The sequence below is a fragment of the Lissotriton helveticus genome, chromosome 5_1 (assembly GCF_964261635.1).
Source record: "Lissotriton helveticus chromosome 5_1, aLisHel1.1, whole genome shotgun sequence".
Taxonomy (NCBI): Eukaryota; Metazoa; Chordata; class Amphibia; order Caudata; family Salamandridae; genus Lissotriton; species Lissotriton helveticus.
Genome location: NC_136065.1, coordinates 1,663,780,411 through 1,663,793,648, shown reverse-complemented (window position 1 = coordinate 1,663,793,648; position 13,238 = coordinate 1,663,780,411). Strand labels below are relative to the sequence as shown.

The 13,238-nt window shown below is 48.2% G+C and overlaps 3 non-coding genes across 3 annotated transcripts; all 3 read right to left on the bottom strand.

Moving 5' to 3' along the window:
- Positions 1-6,039: 6,039 nt before the first annotated feature.
- TRNAR-ACG (transfer RNA arginine (anticodon ACG)) lies at positions 6,040-6,112 on the bottom strand. Its single transcript has one exon. It is a non-coding gene; the product is annotated as a tRNA-Arg (tRNA).
- A 5,730-nt stretch (positions 6,113-11,842) lies between these two features.
- TRNAR-ACG (transfer RNA arginine (anticodon ACG)) lies at positions 11,843-11,915 on the bottom strand. The gene has a single exon. It is a non-coding gene; the product is annotated as a tRNA-Arg (tRNA).
- Positions 11,916-12,770: 855 nt separating this feature from the next.
- TRNAR-ACG (transfer RNA arginine (anticodon ACG)) lies at positions 12,771-12,843 on the bottom strand. The gene has a single exon. It is a non-coding gene; the product is annotated as a tRNA-Arg (tRNA).
- Between the last annotated feature and the right edge of the window lie 395 nt (positions 12,844-13,238).

Genomic DNA, 13,238 nt, shown 5'->3' with positions numbered 1-13,238 from the left:
GCTTGGCACCAGCAGTCAGGCTTATCTTAGAGGCATTGTTTAAAGCATTTGCACATAACCAACAGTAACACAGTGAAAGCACTACAAAAGGACATCACACCAGTTTATAAAAATTTCCAATATTTTTATATACTTAAGACAAGACCAAAAATGATAAAAATCGACAATAGAGTACTTAGAAATCTTCAATCATCAAAATAGAGTTGAAATATGGTTCCTAGAAGTCGATAGCTCGTGTCTGGGGTTATCACTGCGTTTTAGCATGCTAATGACCTGGCAGAAGTGTGAGGCCAGCCCTGGAGGGCTTATTCAAATTGCTAGGTCTTAATTTTCTTACTGGACAAAAGAAGAAAGGAGGGGTCTATGATGTGTCGAGGGATGGCATTCCAGGCTTTAGGAGCTAAGTTTGAGAAGGCCTGACCCTACCATGATTTGCTTTTGTGCATGCCTGGGACGTGTGCTAGTGAGAGTCTGGTAGAGCAGAGGTGTCTATAAGATTTTTGGAAATGAATGTGGGTGTGCTGGTAGGCAGGGCGTATGTTGTGGAGTGCTTTGTGTTTGTGAGTGAGGAGTAGTTTGAAGTCTACACACTTGTGTATTGGGAGCCAATAGAGCTCCCTAAGGCGAAATGTGATATGGGCTCAGCATGGGAGTTTGGGGAGAACACTTGCTGCTGCGTTGTGGATGGTCGGAATTCTCCTTGTGAGCTGGTTGGTTATTCCTGCGGATAGGATATTTACATAGTACAGCCTGCTGCTGAGGGCTTTGGTGATCGGTTTATTGGTGCTAACCAGTTGCCACTTGAAAATCTTCTACAGCATCCTCAGGGTGGGTGTTGAAGCAGGATGAGTCAACTGTGTCGTAGCCATGTCCAGTTTATTTACAATGATTCTGAGATTTCTTGCTTGTGAGCTGGGTCAGCGATCCATAGGCCACCAGGTGTAGTTCTATCAGGGCTTGAAACATCCACTTGCATTGTCAAGCAAGATTTATTCAGGACAGGCCTTTTTTTAGGGACTACTCGCCCTTTCTGGCCAGTCGAAAATCCTCTAATTTCAGAGAAGACAAACTGACTTGTGACCTCTGTCTCTGAAAGCAGAAAAAAGTGTGACAAGATAACAATATTTAAAGGCATCTTTATTGCTCACAAAGTCAACGAGAAATAAAAATGGCATTAAATCACATTATCTTATCACATTTGTTGGCTTTCAGAGAAACAGAGGTCAAAAGTCAGCTTATCTTATTACATTTATTTTTCTTTCTGTGACTTTAGTTAGAGGATTTTGTAAAGTGAACTGCATGACAATTGAACGTGCACAGCATGTTAAATGAAAGGCTGTAAGATGTCAGGCTTTTTCTAACAACATTGATTCCTTGACCTCTGGTCAAAGGTAGCACTCCTCCCAGCAGCGCCGCTTGTCAGCTGGTTCACCCGAGCCTTGTGCCTCTCTCCCCTGGGTTCGAGGCTGCTCTGCTCCTTCCTGGTATTTGCCGCCTCTCCCCCCTATTGCTGCGTGACTGCTACCTGTATTGGTCTGTATTGTGCTTCATTCACTGTCCCTGTACTTTGCCTCTGTCCCTGTAATCACTTCCACTCCCTGCCGCTACGACCCCACCCCCCTACTGCCTCTTGCCTGCTCCCTGCCGCCCGCCTGTTTTGCTGCCGTTCCCCGCCACCTCCCGCCGCTGCTTCCCTGAGCCCCCCCCGCACCCCATCGGACACCATGCTCCTGCCTCCCAGCTGCTCCTCCCTCCTTATCCCCCTCTTATGGAGGACGCTAAGGCAAGCCCGTCTGCGCCCATCCACGTCTGGACCTCGACCAGCGCCAGAACCTTTGGACCCGCGAACGCCACAACACCAGACTCCGCTACGACGCCAGCACCCTGTACGCACTCAACGCCGGCCGAAAGCACACGCGCTTCCAAGCCACCCCGAAACAGACTCAGGGACCTTTCTCCTGCCACACCTGCAGCTTCACCTTCGACAGAACCACCAAACCACCAAGGACTGGACCCAACCACCTCCGCTGCATACTCCTCAACACCCGCTCCGCACGCAAACACGCCATCGAGCTCTGGGATCTGCTCGACTGCTCCGCCCCAGACGTGGCCTTCCTGACCGAGACCTGCTGGAACGACTCCTCGGCGCCCGACATCGCTATTGGCATCCCGGACGGCTACAAAATCACACGCAGGGATCGCGCCAACGGTATCCGAGGAGGAATAGCCATCGTCCACAAGTCCACCCTCAAGGTCGCCACCCACACAGACGACACCCTCAACACCACCGAACACCTGCACTTCCGGATCCACACCGACCCCAACACCACCCTCAAAGGAACACTCATCTACAGACCCCCCGGACCCCTAGCTCAATTCAGCGACTCCATCGCTGACCTCACCAGCACCCACGCACTCGCCTCCACCGACTACATCCTCCTCGGGGACCTGAATTTCCACCTCGAGAACAACAGTGATGCCAACTCCACCACCCTGATCACCAACCTCGCCAACCTTGGCCTCAGACAATTCGTCACCGCACCCACCCACGCCGCTGGCCACGCACTGGACCCCGCATAATGTTGAGAATGAACCCAGAGTTTCATGTGATACTGTGCGCACATTTTTGTGGATAGATCCTTTCCACATCACGATTAGATCCTTTTCAAACAGTGCCTTTATGGTAAAACCTAAGTCTGCTAACTCTGCCCATTCATTAAAAGAGGTCCTACTTTCAGCTTTGTTTTGCTATAGAACTTTATTTTGCTTTAGTAGTTTCTTTTAAGAACACAGTCGCTAAACTATTAACCATACTCTTCTAACAAAAAGCCTGCTTGTTAAACGTTAACTGAGTTTTCATTTTAACACAGGCCCTCAGTTTCACATCCATTTTCATAGCCCCATAAAATCTACCTGTTGACTGATTGCTTTACCATTTCAAGTAACATAAACTTTAGAGGGGTTTTCACCACCAGCCGTCAGTGCACTCTTTCACCAGGCACAAACACCACCAGCCGTCAGGGCACGCTTCCACCAAACACTCACAACCACACTCACAACCACACTCATACACACAAACACACACTCATAACCACACACTCATAACCACACACACACACTCACAACCACACTCACAACCACACACACAACCACGCACACAACCACACCGTCAGTACACACTTTCACAAGACACAGACACCATAAGTCGTCAGTGCATGCTTTCACCGGGCACAAACACCACCGGCCGTCAGGGCACGCTTTCACCGGGCACAAACACCACCAGCCGTCAGTGCACGCTTCCACCAGGCACACACCACCAGACGTCAGTGCACACTTTCACCAGGCACACAACCACTACCAGCCATCAGTGCACGCTTTCACCAGGCACACACACACCACCAGCCTCCAATGCACGCTCTTACCAGGCGCACACACACACACCACCAGCCGTCAGTGCACGCTTTCACCAAGAACACACACACACCAACAGCCGCCAGTGCACGCTTTCACCAGGCACCCACACCACCAGCCGTCAGTGCACACTTCCACCAGGCACACACACCACCAGTTGTCAGTGCATGCTTTCACCAGGCACACGCACCACCAGCCATCAGTGCACGCTTTCACCAGGCACACGCACCACCAGCCGTCAGTGCACACTTCCACCAGGCACACAAACCACCAGCCGGCAGTACACACTTCCACCAGGCACACACACCACCAGCCATCAGTGCACACATCAATTGTTAACGCATCCACAGTTAACTATTGTAGCAATCACAGTATGGCGCACTTTACTTTTAAACATATTCATCTAAAGCGCAGCATGCCACCATTCCTACAAAAATAAATACACTTTTTTGGGCCTACAATTTATAGATTTTGTTGCAATTGGTGTTGCAATATTTAGCAATGCCAATAGCTCAAACTTAATTAATGCGAGACCTATCGCATTGCAAATGCTTGTTATGATTTTTTGAGCGCTGGCCTACGTTGAAACATCTTTAAAGAATACCAGCACTTTAGTTTTGTCCATGTTCAGCTTGAGACAGTTGGACTTCATCTAGGTGGCCACTACCGTCATGCATGTGGTGAACTTGTTCCTAGTGTTTGATGCTTGTCCAAGAGGGACAGTATCAGTTACGAGTGTGAGGAAAATTTTTTTGCAACTCTGGACGATGTGGTCCACTGAACTCATGAATATTTTGAAAAGTGTTGGGCTGGGCAAGGAGCCCTGTGGTACTGCAAATGAGTTTCTCTGCTTCAAAGCCCACAGCTCAATTGTCACCTATGCCAACTGCAATTCTATGCAAAGGGTGGCACTCTAAAGGAATTTCTGTTTACATGTTTAAGCCACGCCCTAATTTTATTGGCCGCGCCCCTTTCAGGGACCCCACATTTTTTTCATCCCACTTTAAACTCTGCCTCGCTGTAACTAGGTAGCCCGATCGCAGGCAACTATTTCAGTATTGTGGTATCGATTTCTTTTAAAAGTAATGAGAGCCTGGGCACATTGGATTCTTTCCCGATTAAAACGCTGTTCTTTCTGTGGAAGAAAATTATGGTACCTCATGATTAATGATATATTTACAGGAAAACGTGTCATTAGTTTAATCTTCCATAAACGCCCACTAGGTATATGGCTATATTTTACTATTAACTGTGACTTCTTTTAAAGATGTGAAAAGGAGACTTGAATCGAGCCAGCCAGGAATCTTCTGCTCCGTAGGCAGACGCGTTATCCATTGCCCCACTGGCCCGCCGATGACCTTCTCAGAGAGGGGTGAGAATATGGAGCTGCTTCTCCCAGGGTATCGGTAGAGAGTGATACTGAAAGCTTTGGAGTGTTAGCATGAGCATGTCATTCAACGTCAAACGGGGAACTCTGCAGTAGCACAGGGTGAACTCCCAGAATGTAGGCGTCATGGGGACAGTGAAGAGCTTTAACAACCTTCTGCCTGGAAGAGCAATCAGCGGGGAGACTGGGAGCATTTGGACAGAGAGAACTGGCGACGTGACTAGTTCTTTTCCGCTTCAGTGCAAGTGCACAGGGCGGTGTGGCGGGAAATACAAGTGTTTGCGCACAACATTATTCATCGCAACTGGAAAGAACGACTGTTCCGTAGACACAATACATGTGTTATTTCTTTTTGGGTTTTGCCTGCCGAAGGCTGCGCTCTGCGCAGCTTTTCGGCGCAGGTGAAATCCTATGTTGACCATAAGGACTTCGGGAACGTCCCCCGGCTCTCATTGGCTAGCTCCATAAATGGAGGCTAGCCATTGGGTGCCGGATCTGTCCGTCAAGGCCGGACCAGATTCGGGGGCGTTCCCGAGATTTCTTCCCTGGGCGGAGTTACGTTTTTTCCCGTTCCCTCCCCTTTCACTGAAAGTGATTTCAGATGCGCTGTCCATTCCCGCCCCCTCCGTGTGCCTCCCCGCCCCCCCTCGCTGTCCTGTGCACGTTTTCCGCCTCCCTCCCGCCGTCCGTGTCCTCTCCCGCCGTCCGTGTCCTCTCCCGCCCTCCTTCCGCCGTCCGTGTCCTCTCCCGCCCCCTGTGTCCTCGTAGGAGCTTGTTCTAGAATCGTTGCCATGCACCAGTTTCTCAGATGCTCCGTTATTTTGCCCGGTTTCAATGGAATAAGTCACTAGCAGCTGCATCCGTGACAGCCATTATGAAGGCCCGTGCCTTCGAGACCACGCTGGTAAAGGTGCTTTTTCAAAAAATCACTAGCATTTGTTGTTCCATGAAAATATTGGTCCCTTTGGCAAATCGACAGATATCTGTTTTACAGTTAAAAACAGACCTCTCGAAAACTCTGAATGGCCCACTTTTAAATAAAAAAAATATTGGCGTTAAATTCCTATTATGTAATTTAATTCAAATGCCTAGCTGTTTGTGTACCGAAGTTTACAGATCCATTTATTATAATATCACCCAGGACGGAACTTCATGGTCTAAGAGGAGTGATGTGGTTTCTCTCACGTTTATGGATCATTGCAATGTTTATATTATTGATTGAAAAAAGTGATATCCACTATCGAGCCAGCCAGGAGTCGAACCTGGAATCTTCTGCTCCGTAGGCAGACGCGTTATCCATTGCGCCACTGGCCCGTCGTGGCTCTAGTCATCAGAGAAAAGAAGATAACCACGTCACAAGAAAGGTGATACAAGCTCGTGTGACACGGCTGTAGCGATGCACTCTGGAGCCAGCCTATAGGTCTGAGGAGCTTCAGAGCCCTGCTCTCTCTACTGCTTGCAGAGATGAATGCTGCCTTCGAGGGGGAAGGGCTTCTTGGCTTTGCCTCCTCTAACTGCAAAAATGCGGCTGGAGCATGACATCTTACAATTCCTTCTGTTATATATAACAATATATAACATTTTGCAGTACTACATTACAACTACGAACAAACTACTATACACCAACCCACGGCTCTGTGCTTCGCATAGTTTGCCGCCTGACTGGTATTTTGCTGCTTCTGTCATTGCATTTAGATATACAACAACTGACATTACACCTACAACAAGCAAGGATTATTGGCTTTGTCATTGGTTGTTAGCTGCATAAGATGAATAAGCCCCACTGGCTCGACCTCAGTTCTACAGTCTTTCAGATACAGTGGCCTGCCAGGAAGCATCCTGGTGGCCATGCTCCTGTGGTCACACAATGAAGGGAGCAGGCGCTGTAAGTATTGGTTGGGCACTTCCTTTGGTAATGACTAGGCCACTGACGCCAGAAGCGCCAGCACACATCCCACTGATATGTAAGCACGTGGGCTACTTTTCTATAGTGCAACTCTAGCTACAAAGCAATGTAGTGCTGCACAGGAGCAGAGGTTAATTTGTACTAAAAAAATGCAAATGCCAGTGGCCAACATTTTTCTTAGGAAGCACTCCACCCAGTTCCACCACCGGCATGGAATGTTAATTAATAAGCGCTTCCATATAGTCTGACTAAAGCTGTACTTTGATTATGGTTGACAACAGGGCACTTAATATATTCAACCACTTAAAACAATCTGCCCCTGTTCGAAATGCGTGCCTCGAGGGGGCAATGGTTTCCACCTTTGTCCAAGTAGTGACCCTTCCTTCTAGTCAGGATAAGGGAGTTACACTCTTAAAATAACCCCTGCTCACCCCCTTAGTAGCTTGGCACCAGCAGTCAGGCTTATCTTAGAGGCATTGTTTAAAGCATTTGCACATAACCAACAGTAACACAGTGAAAGCACTACAAAAGGACATCACACCAGTTTATAAAAATATCCAATATTTTTATATACTTAAGACAAGACCAAAAATGATAAAAATCGACAATAGAGTACTTAGAAATCTTCAATCATCAAGATAGAGTTGAAATATGGTTCCTAGAAGTCGATAGCTCGTGTCTGGGGTTATCACTGCGTTTTAGCATGCTAATGACCTGGCAGAAGTGTGAGGCCAGCCCTGGAGGGCTTATTCAAATTGCTAGGTCTTAATTTTCTTACCGGACAAAAGAAGAAAGGAGGAGTCTATGATGTGTCGAGGGATGTCATTCCAGGCTTTAGGAGCTAAGTTTGAGAAGGCCTGACCCTACCATGATTTGCTTTTGTGCATGCCTGGGACGTGTGCTAGTGAGAGTCTGGTAGAGCAGAGGTGTCTATAAGATTTTTGGAAATGAATGTGGGTGTGCTGGTAGGCAGGGCGTATGTTGTGGAGTGCTTTGTGTTTGTGAGTGAGGAGTAGTTTGAAGTCTACACACTTGTGTATTGGGAGCCACTAGAGCTCCCTAAGGCGAAATGTGATATGGGCTCAGCATGGGAGTTTGGGGAGAACACTTGCTGCTGCGTTGTGGATGGTCGGAATTCTGCTTGTGAGCTGGTTGGTTATTCCTGCGGATAGGATATTTACATAGTACAGCCTGCTGCTGAGGGCTTTGGTGATCGGTTTATTGGTGCTAACCAGTTGCCACTTGAAAATCTTCTACAGCATCCTCAGGGTGGGTGTTGAAGCAGGATGAGTCAACTGTGTCGTAGCCATGTCCAGTTTATTTACAATGATTCTGAGATTTCTTGCTTGTGAGCTGGGTCAGCGATCCATAGGCCACCAGGTGTAGTTCTATCAGGGCTTGAAACATCCACTTGCATTGTCAAGCAAGATTTATTCAGGACAGGCCTTTTTTTAGGGACTACTCGCCCTTTCTGGCCAGTCGAAAATCCTCTAATTTCAGAGAAGACAAACTGACTTGTGACCTCTGTCTCTGAAAGCAGAAAAAATGTGACAAGATAACAATATTTAAAGGCATCTTTATTGCTCACAAAGTGAACGAGAAATAAAAATGGCATTAAATCACATTATCTTATCACATTTGTTGGCTTTCAGAGAAACAGAGGTCAAAAGTCAGCTTATCTTATTACATTTATTTTTCTTTCTGTGACTTTAGTTAGAGGATTTTGTAAAGTGAACTGCATGACAATTGAACGTGCAAAGCATGTTAAATGAAAGGCTGTAAGATGTCAGGCTTTTTCTAACAACATTGATTCCTTGACCTCTGGTCAAAGGTAGCACTCCTCCCAGCAGCGCCGCTTGTCAGCTGGTTCACCCGAGCCTTGTGCCTCTCTCCCCTGGGTTCGAGGCTGCTCTGCTCCTTCCTGGTATTTGCCGCCTCTCCCCCCTATTGCTGCGTGACTGCTACCTGTATTGGTCTGTATTGTGCTTCATTCACTGTCCCTGTACTTTGCCTCTGTCCCTGTAATCACTTCCACTCCCCGCCGCTACGACCCCACCCCCCTACTGCCTCTTGCCTGCTCCCTGCCGCCCGCCTGTTTTGCTGCCGTTCCCCGCCACCTCCCGCCGCTGCGTCCCTGAGCCCCCCCCCGCACCCCATCGGACACCATGCTCCTGCCTCCCAGCTGCTCCTCCCTCCTTATCCCCCTCTTATGGAGGACGCTAAGGCAAGCCCGTCTGCGCCCATCCACGTCTGGACCTCGACCAGCGCCAGAACCTTTGGACCCGCGAACGCCACAACACCAGACTCCGCTACGACACCAGCACCCTGTACGCACTCAACGCCGGCCGAAAGCACACGCGCTTCCAAGCCACCCCGAAACAGACTCAGGGACCTTTCTCCTGCCTCACCTGCAGCTTCACCTTCGACAGAACCACCAAACCACCAAGGACTAGACCCAACCACCTCCGCTGCATACTCCTCAACACCCGCTCCGCACGCAAACACGCCATCGAGCTCTGAGATCTGCTCGACTCCTCCACCCCAGACGTGGCCTTCCTGACCGAGACCTGCTGGAATGACTCCTCGGCGCCCGACATCGCTATTGGCATCCCGGACGGCTACAAAATCACACGCAGGGATCGCGCCAACGGTATCCGAGGAGGAATAGCCATCGTCCACAAGTCCACCCTCAAGGTCGCCACCCACACAGACGACACCCTCAACACCACCGAACACCTGCACTTCCGGATCCACACCGACCCCAACACCACCCTCAAGGGAAAACTCATCTACAGACCCCCCGGACCCCTAGCTCAATTCAGTGACTCCATCGCTGACCTTACCAGCACCCACGCACTCGCCTCCACCGACTACATCCTCCTCGGGGACCTGAATTTCCACCTCGAGAACAACAGTGATGCCAACTCCACCACCCTGATCACCAACCTCGCCAACCTTGGCCTCAGACAATTCGTCACCGCACCCACCCACGCCGCTGGCCACGCACTGGACCCCGCATAATGTTGAGAATGAACCCAGAGTTTCATGTGATACTGTGCGCACATTTTTGTGGATAGATCCTTTCCACATCACGATTAGATCCTTTTCAAACAGTGCCTTTATGGTAAAACCTAAGTCTGCTAACTCTGCCCATTCATTAAAAGAGGTCCTACTTTCAGCTTTGTTTTGCTATAGAACTTTATTTTGCTTTAGTAGTTTCTTTTAAGAACACAGTCGCTAAACTATTAACCATACTCTTCTAACAAAAAGCCTGCTTGTTAAACGTTAACTGAGTTTTCATTTTAACACAGGCCCTCAGTTTCACATCCATTTTCATAGCCCCATAAAATCTACCTGTTGACTGATTGCTTTACCATTTCAAGTAACATAAACTTTAGAGGGGTTTTCACCACCAGCCGTCAGTGCACTCTTTCACCAGGCACAAACACCACCAGCCGTCAGGGCACGCTTCCACCAAACACTCACAACCACACTCACAACCACACTCATACACACAAACACACACTCATAACCACACATTCATAACCACACACACACACTCACAACCACACTCACAACCACACACACAACCACGCACACAACCACACCGTCAGTACACACTTTCACAAGACACAGACACCATAAGTCGTCAGTGCATGCTTTCACCGGGCACAAACACCACCGGCCGTCAGGGCACGCTTTCACCGGGCACAAACACCACCAGCCGTCAGTGCACGCTTCCACCAGGCACACACCACCAGACGTCAGTGCACGCTTTCACCAGGCACACAACCACTACCAGCCATCAGTGCACGCTTTCACCAGGCACACACACACCACCAGCCGCCAATGCACGCTCTTACCAGGCACACACACACACCACCAGCCGTCAGTGCACGCTTTCACCAAGAACACACACACACCAACAGCCATCAGTGCACGCTTTCACCAGGCACACACACCACCAGCCGTCAGTGCACACTTCCACCAGGCACACACACCACCAGTTGTCAGTGCATGCTTTCACCAGGCACACGCACCCCCAGTCGTCAGTGCACGCTTTCACCAGGCACACGCACCACCAGCCGTCAGTGCACACTTCCACCAGGCACACAAACCACCAGCCGGCAGTACACACTTCCACCAGGCACACACACCACCAGCCATCAGTGCACACATCAATTGTTAACGCATCCACAGTTAACTATTGTAGCAATCACAGTATGGCGCACTTTACTTTTAAACATTTTCATCTAAAGCGCAGCATGCCACCATTCCTACAAAAATAAATACACCTTTTTTGGCCTACAATTTATAGATTTTGTTGCAATTGGTGTTGCAATATTTAGCAATGCCAATAGCTCAAACTTAATTAATGCGAGACCTATCGCATTGCAAATGCTTGTTATGATTTTTTGAGCCCTGGCCTACGTTGAAACATCTTTAAAGAATACCAGCACGTTAGTTTTGTCCATGTTCAGCTTGAGACAGTTGGACTTCATCTAGGTGGCCACTACCGTCATGCATGTGGTGAACTTGTTCCTAGTGTTTGATGCTTGTCCAAGAGGGACAGTATCAGTTACGAATGTGAGGATATTTTTGTTGCAAGTCTGGACGATGTGGTCCACTGAACTCATGAATATTTTGAAAAGTGTTGGGCTGGGCAAGGAGCCCTGTGGTACTGCAAATGAGTTTCTCTGCTTCAAAGCCCACAGCTCAATTGTCACCTATGCCAACTGCAATTCTATGCAAAGGGTGGCACTCTAAAGGAATTTCTGTTTACATGTTTAAGCCACGCCCTAATTGTATTGGCCGCGCCCCTTTCAGGGACCCCACATTTTTTTCATCCCACTTTAAACTCTGCCTCGCTGTAACTAGGTAGCCCGATCGCAGGCAACTATTTCTGTATTGTGGTATCGATTTCTTTTAAAAGTAATGAGAGCCTGGGCACATTGGATTCTTTCCCGATTAAAACGCTGTTCTTTCTGTGGAAGCAAATTATGGTACCTCATGATTAATGATATATTTACAGGAAAACGTGTCATTAGTTTAATCTTCCATAAACGCCCAGTAGGTATATGGCTATATTTGACTATTAACTGTGACTTCTTTTAAAGATGTGAAAAGGAGCCTTGAATCGAGCCAGCCAGGAGTCGAACCTGGAATCTTCTGCTCCGTAGGCAGACGCGTTATCCATTGCGCCACTGGCCCGCCGATGACCTTCTCAGAGAGGGGTGAGAATATGGAGCTGCTTATCCCAGGGTATCGGTAGAGAGTGATACTGAAAGCTTTGGAGTGTTAGCATGAGCATGTCATTCAAAGTCAAACGGGGAACTCTGCAGTAGCACAGGGTGAACTCCCAGAATGTAGGCGTCATGGGGAGAGTGAAGAGCTTTAACAACCTTCTGCCTGGAAGAGCAATCAGCGGGGAGACTGGGAGCATTGGGACAGAGAGAACTGGCGACGTGACTAGTTCTTTTCCGCTTCAGTGCAAGTGCACAGGGCGGTGTGGCTGGAAATACAAGTGTTTGCGCACAACATTATTCATCGCAACTGGAAAGAACGACTGTTCCGTAGACACAATACATGTGTTATTTCTTTTTCTAGAACCGTGGCCACGCACCAGTATCTCAGATGCTCCGTTATTTTGCCCGGTTTCAATGGAATAAGTCACTAGCAGCTGCATCCGTGACAGCCATTATGAAGGCCCGTGCCTTCGAGACCACGCTGGTAAAGGTGCTTTTTCAAAAATTCACTAGCATTTGTTGTTCCATGAAAATATTGGTCCCTTTGGCAAATCGACAGATATCTGTTTTACAGTTAAAAACAGACCTCTCGAAAACTCTGAATGGCCCACTTTTAAATAAAAAAATATTGGCGTTAAATTCCTATTATGTAATTTAATTCAAATGCCTAGCTGTTTGTGTACCGAAGTTTACAGATCCGTTTATTATAATATCACCCAGGACGGAACTTCATGGTCTAAGAGGAGTGATGTGGTTTCTCTCACGTTTATAGATCATTGCAATGTTTATATTATTGTTTGAAAAAAGTGATATCCACTATCGAGCCAGCCAGGAGTCGAACCTGGAATCTTCTGCTCCGTAGGCAGACGCGTTATCCATTGCGCCACTGGCCCGCCGTGGCTCTAGTGATCAGAGAAAAGAAGATAACCACGTCACAAGAAAGGTGATACAAGCTCGTGTGACACGGCTGTAGCGATGCACTCTGGAGCCAGCCTATAGGTCTGAGGAGCTTCAGAGCCCTGCTCTCTCTACTGCTTGCAGAGATGAATGCTGCCTTCGAGGGGGAAGGGCTTCTTGGCTTTGCCTCCTCTAACTGCAAAAATGCGGCTGGAGCATGACATCTTACAATTCCTTCTGTTATATATAACAATATATAACATTTTGCAGTACTACATTACAACTACGAACAAACTACTATACACCAACCCAGGGCTCTGTGCTTAGCATAGTTTGCCGCCTGACTGGTATTTTGCTGCTTCTGTCATTGCATTTAGATATACAACAACTG